The sequence below is a fragment of the Paramisgurnus dabryanus genome, chromosome 3 (assembly GCF_030506205.2).
Source record: "Paramisgurnus dabryanus chromosome 3, PD_genome_1.1, whole genome shotgun sequence".
Taxonomy (NCBI): domain Eukaryota; kingdom Metazoa; phylum Chordata; class Actinopteri; order Cypriniformes; family Cobitidae; genus Paramisgurnus; species Paramisgurnus dabryanus.
The window spans coordinates 50,738,794-50,745,467 of record NC_133339.1 but is presented as its reverse complement, the minus strand read 5'-3'; the positions used below and the strand labels follow the sequence as shown (position 1 = coordinate 50,745,467).

General features: G+C 38.1%; 2 long non-coding RNA genes across 2 annotated transcripts; one reads left to right on the top strand and one right to left on the bottom strand.

Moving 5' to 3' along the window:
* Window positions 1-2,766: 2,766 nt before the first annotated feature.
* LOC135761072 (uncharacterized) lies at window positions 2,767-3,681 on the top strand. Its single transcript, XR_012336484.1, has 3 exons — window positions 2,767-3,226; window positions 3,355-3,560; window positions 3,607-3,681. It is a non-coding gene; the product is annotated as an uncharacterized lncRNA (long non-coding RNA).
* Window positions 3,633-5,287, bottom strand: LOC135761071 (uncharacterized). Its single transcript, XR_010537696.1, has 2 exons — window positions 5,018-5,287; window positions 3,633-4,539 (listed from the first exon to the last, which is right to left on the bottom strand). It is a non-coding gene; the product is annotated as an uncharacterized lncRNA (long non-coding RNA).
* Window positions 5,288-6,674: the final 1,387 nt, after the last annotated feature.

Here is a 6,674-nt window from a genome sequence, read left to right as displayed (position 1 = left end):
TCAAATTAACAAATTAACTCTAGTCTCAATGTTGATGTAGCTTATAGCTGAAATATTTCATGTATGAAAGAGTTTTGCATTCACTATGTATAAAGTTAGAAATCTCCTAAGATGGTCTGAGGACATTGACAGTTTACACTTACATAAAAATTATTTTAGACAAAACTCATGTTTTCTTACGTTGTCATGTCACGTGTGTTTTGTGAGAATCACTTACATCATACAGTACGGTACACAGCGAATCAGATGTCAATCATCGATGGATTTTCTTCAATCTGTGCTAATGCTTCTGGAGGTTGCACGCATAGAAATGTATATAAAGGCTAGATGGCTCGTCCGCGCTGCTGGCCAATTGAGTGCAACGTCCGCATTTTGGCGGCCATCTTACGACAGGGCGCTCGCTCACTCGTAGCATTGAGTTTTAATGATGCAGGTACTTTTAAATGACCATAACTTGCTTAATTTTTTACCGATTTTCAAACGGTTTGGTTTGTTATAAACGTCAAAGATGTACCTATGACCTGCTTACCTATACTAAAAATAAAAAATAAATTCATGAAACATGTTAAAGCATCCAGAATTATAGCCACGTTAATAACGTTTGTAAAAACCCAAACCATTTGAAAATCGGTAGAAAATTGAGCAAGTTATGGTCATTTAAAAGTACCTGCACCATTAAACCTAATGCTACGAGTGAGCGAGCGCCCTGTCGTAAGATGGCCACCAGGTGATGCCGTTAGGGACTCCGCCTTAAGCCATCTAGCCTTTATATACATATCTATGGTTGCACGCGTTTAACTGTGTCTGACGATGAACGAACAGGTCGCGTGTATGTAATGGCGGGTACATGTGTGAAGTTTTGCTTTTAGTTAAAAGATTGGTAAATTCATTTCCACGTCACCCAACACTGGTTATATTCTGCGTGTTTCTACATAGGTTACGAGTAAAACAGCTTCGGACGAATCCGTTTTTGCAGCCATCTGAACAATTCATTCAAACTGATTCGCGAACCAATTTAAAATGTTTGGCCCATTCGCTTTGTAAAGAATCGACTCAAAAGACTCATTTATTTTCAACACTTTGTAAGGAATCGACTCAAACGAGTCATTAATTCGCGAATGCGCCAGAAACACAAGATAGCAATTTAAAAATAAAATACAAATTTTGTAATTAATTAAAATACAGTAACGAAGGAAAGCTGCATAGTGTAAACAAAGTAAAAGTACAATTTATTTTTTTCCACCTCGGAAGGGCAACTTGAGTCGAGAAGGGCATATGGGCAGTTGCCCGGGCAACCTGAGCAACCCCCCTGTGCACGTCCCTGAACAGATGGGTGCAAATTTAAACCATACCACAAACACCAAAAACATCAAGTGTGCTGATCAACACGAAATCTGCGTAAATCCTAAAGGTCACTGAAATATTTAATCCCAGAGTTTTTGGTTCATAGCTGCTATTTGAGGAAGATGTGTGAAATTCTACCAAAACCGCGATGCAGATGAAGCCCATTGCACGTCTCATTCCTGTCCTGCGGACGACTTTGTTTCTCAACTTTCTCACTGAAGCATGTAACCCAGTTAAGGCGGTATATGTGTGAAATACTACAACGACCGCGCGGCTAAAACCCCGCGTCTCATTCGCGTCCCGCCGACGAAGGAGTTCCTGTAAATCCTAATTTTTGTCACGGAATGTAACTTCAAGTAGAAAGCCAGTTTTTGTCCGTTGCAGCTATATTTAGCGTCGGGGTATGTGTGAAATACTACCGCGACTGTGCTTTTCAAAACCCGCGTATGTATCATTCGCCCCGACGCCCCCGCGAACGGAGAACGGATGCGACAACATGGGCGTTTCCAAAATGAACCACGAATATAACTGTTAGATACTCTCATATACTACTGCACTTACCAAATATTAAAAACAAATACATGAGTAACTTACCCCAGCTGTGAATCACTCCTGTTGGTGCTTCACGAATCTCGACCGTTGAAGATCCCACAATGCATTCTGAAAATTTGAAATTTACAGCAATACTCTGTATATTGGGTTAAACCGCCACGCGGCCCCACAATGCATTGCAGTTTACAGCAATTTTCTGTATTATTAAAAAAACAGCCCGCTGCTGTAAAATAATGCTGTAATTTTTACAGCAATTTGTTACAGTGTTTTTTACATTTTGATTCCACCTTTTCCATATGTACTCTCCATGTACCTTTTTGATCTAACCACATACCCAAATATTTAAAACATTCTACTGTTTCCATGGCCATATAACTTCAAGTTTTGTTTATCTATCCCCTTCTTCCTGGTAAATAACATATGACAAGATTTGCTTGAAGAGAGCTTAAAGCCCCAATTATATGACCATTGTTCTACTTTTTTAATTGCTTCTTTAATTTTACATATTACACCTATAGGATCCCGTCCTCTGACCCAAATGGCCCACGTGAATATTCTTTCCAACTAGGTCTATATATAGACGCCAGCGGATGACGTCATGTGACGTCGCAACGCGAAGCTATTCACCTTATTCCGCCACGCCCCTTTTCAATTCTTCGCTCTTCCGCATTTTGTCAACCGACTTCCGCTGCTAATATGGCACAGTGCATTCGGTAGCTAGTTTGGTGGTTAGAAGATTGTTTGTAGTTCACTATAACTTTAGCGAAATGACAAATATCGCAACTGCTGTAAATGTTTTGAATTAGGAGCACGGAGAAAACTTGATACGATGCTCGGATAGTCTTATAATGTCCCATCAATCGTCTCGTGGTTAGACGATATGAAGCGGCCGCGGCAAGAAACCTATGGGACATATTTAATTACCTCATCCTCTCAGAAGGAGTTGATGGAGCAGCATTATTAAAGTAATTATGCTTACCAATATTTACACAGTGATTTCGTCTTTTTTAAAGCAAATGTGCACCTTAGCCAGTCCAATAACTATTTCGTTTTTATGTGGTAATGTACTATGATAGAATTCATTTGCAAACTTGCCAACACTTATTCCTTCAAATCACGAGACTTAAATCCTTTTAAGTGGAATCTACAAAGCTCACATATGGTTTAAGAAATTCCTTACAGATAATATCTGATCACACTGTAAATGTTTAATATAACTGCACAACATCTGATCACATTGTAAAGGTTTAATATAACTGCATGACAGATAACATCTGATCACATTGTAAAGATTTAATATAACTGCACAACATCTGATCACATTGTAAAGGTTTAATATAACTGCATGGCAGGTAATATCTGATCACATTATAAAGGTTTAATATAAATGCACAACAGATCACATTGTAAATGTTTAATATCACTGCATGACAGATAACATCTGATCACATTGTAAAGATTTAATATAACTGCACAACATCTGATCACATTGTAAAGGTTTAATATAACTGCATGGCAGGTAATATCTGATCACATTATAAAGGTTTAATATAAATGCACAACAGATCACATTGTAAATGTTTAATATCACTGCATGACAGATAACATCTGATCACATTGTAAAGATTTAATATAACTGCACAACATCTGATCACATTGTAAAGGTTTAATATAACTGCATGACAGATAACATCTGATCACATTGTAAAGATTTAATATAACTGCACAACATCTGATCACATTGTAAAGGTTTAATATAACTGCATGACAGATAACATCTGATCACATTGTAAAGATTTAATATAACTGCACAACATCTGATCACATTGTAAAGGTTTAATATAACTGCATGGCAGGTAATATCTGATCACATTATAAAGGTTTAATATAAATGCACAACAGATCACATTGTAAATGTTTAATATCACTGCATGACATCTGATCACATATGAAGGTTTAAATGTAACTTTACAACAGGTAAAATCAGGTCAAATTGTAAAGGTTTATAAAAAATAACTATGGACTAAGAAACAACTAACTTTTCAGCAAGACCACCCTGCAATGAATTAAGATGCAGCTTTATCAGAGTCATCAGGAGCTGATCCCAAGTGTTTATCTGGAAGCTGTTGGTGTATGTACTGGTGACGTGCTTAGCGACTAAATGTAATGCATGCAATATCAACCCTGTGTAAAGCTGACAAAGATGGTTGTTTCTCAGCAGAGATATGTACATTTGTGCCAGCTCAACACATGAAGCAGAAGCATTGAAGCAGTTTCTCGGACAGGGTTTACAGGACTAGGCCTTAATTACATTAGGACATTTTAGTTTTTACAAACAAACCACATCTTGTGACAAAACAATGGCACTCATATATGTTGAGGTATGTCAGTACATGGTGTTTTTTAATTATCATAGCTCAAATAAGCATTTTAGCCTGGGACCAGCATAAGGCCTGTCCGGGAAACCGCAAGGTTGTTTTCCCATATCAGATGTAGGTTGCTTCAGGTTGAGTTGTGATTTTAAAGTGTAGTTGTGTTCAGAGACGGATTGATCCTCCCATTGTGTTTCTGCATCACAGTTTAGGAACATGTTGATTGTATCATCCTCACAGTTGTCCATTGCATCCCTAAACATCAATGCATCTGTGAAAATAATATAACCATAAACATTTTTATGTTAGTATTTAAAATAAACTTGCATCATGAGAATTAATATATAATGGTACCCATACTTAAACAGAACAGTGTGTGAGAGAGAGATGCATTAAAAAGAGACATTAACATTATACACACAACCTCTAACTTCAGTGTTAAATAATATGTCGTTTAATAGGTCATTATCATCAATATCTGAATGAGAAACCTCCTAGCATCTGAAATCTCTGTAACTTGTATGAATCACGTGAGCTACTGTAAAAATGTTGTACTATAATATATTGTTGTCTTTGTACTATAATATATTGTTGTCTTATCTTAAATATAAAAATATAGGTGGGCAATGAAAATCATTCAAAATAATTGCATTTTATAAACTAACGTTACTGATCTTAAGTTTATTCGTAGAACGGACATCACAAATCTAACGTTAGGCGAAAGAGCACATTAAGCTAAGATAGCTTACCTGAAACTGACCACCTTTTCAACACCCGGCGTGGTTTAAAGTTACCGGAACATCGTAGTCGAACCATTACTTGGGATTAGGGTGTTCCTCAGTCGGCTCCCCGTCCGTTAAAATTGGTAAGAAACAAACATAAAGGCGCTTAAGTGAGCTTTTTAGGTTTAACGCGTCGCCTTCAGCCACTGCCTCAGCTGCTCATCATATGCAGCCGGAAGTACGTTGACAATATGAGCGCAATGGCGCCGCCCTTGTTGTCGTGGAAAATAAGGTGAATAAATAGGCGGAGAAAATGTAGGTCAAACATATTTTGCTATTTTCAGCGAACGCTTGTGTGAATGTGTCTAATTTTATTTCTAGTGAGATTAGATTAGATTAGTTTAAAAAACTAGGAAAACATGGATAAAGAAAGGGATTTAGAAGTGTGTTATCCCCTGTCCTAGATTATTATTGACGGGGATAGCACGAGTGAGTGTGTGTTTGGTGCGGAATACACGCACGCTTTCCCCGAGGGGGAGGCGTGCGGGCATTGTGAGAAAATACTATTCAAATGCTCCGCTCTCGATGGTTTTGTTTGATCAAACAAACCTTGCAAGCCTAGTGTTTCAACGGGTGCCCGTGAGTCAGCTTCACCCGTTTTAACCGAGTGCTATGAATTACTCTAGTTCTGAGGATCTATGTAATAAATGTTTATACAAAAAAAAAAATGAGCTTACTGATAATACCTTTTCTCCATGTTACGAATGAAGGCTGCCAGTGAACTTGACGAAAGAGGTTTCACTTTCTTCTCTGATTTACACTGAAAAGTTATTAAACGGAAGACCATGATTCCCCTCATTTATTGTTAAACACATCAGCGAGTTTCTCAATCATTTTGTTTTTTTTTAAATAATCCAGATACGGCAAATGCCCCGTTTTGAAAGTTTCTCGCGGTTTATTTGTTGCGAGAGACAGCAACAATATAAATAGATAAACAAGTTTATATGGTCGCGGGTCGCGCTGGAGCTTGCCTTCGCAATATTGGCATTCTTCACGTATATCAAGCAGATTTATTGGATAAAATTAAGGGTAAAATTGAATCCTGAAATATTAGATAAGCTCAGGAGAGCGGCAGACTTTTCTCTCCGTGCTACTAAAGAAAGGGGTTTTTCCTCGCCGTAGTTCCCCCCAGAATCTGCATCAGTTTTACACAACATACAGATAATAAAAAAACAGTGTTATCTCTCGTGCCCCCCTCTCCACCAGAGAGCCTGGGGGACGAAACAACAACCAGCAACCACAGAGGCATATAAAGACTGATCTGAGAGCAGTCATTGTCTCAAATCATAAGGCTGTGTTAAAGGGGACCTGTCGTTCACACGTTGCCTTTTGGGGCACCCCTCATGAGAGCGCAGATAAAACCTGCGCTTGATGTGCCCTCACATACAACATAGTTTGTTAACCCCTTATGTTCCGTCTTTAAAGAAGACCTATTTTTGTCTCCATTAAAAAAAAACATATAAAACAAAACAATAGGGCATTTTCGTAGCTCAGCTGTGCCCTGCCGGTCCTCCGCTTCAGGGCAGTGAGCATTCGATTTCCGGAATCAATCTCCTTTTTAGTGTATTTTTTCCACGAGTGGAGAAAATTATAAAATGTAACAAAATGGCTGCTAGAGGTATTG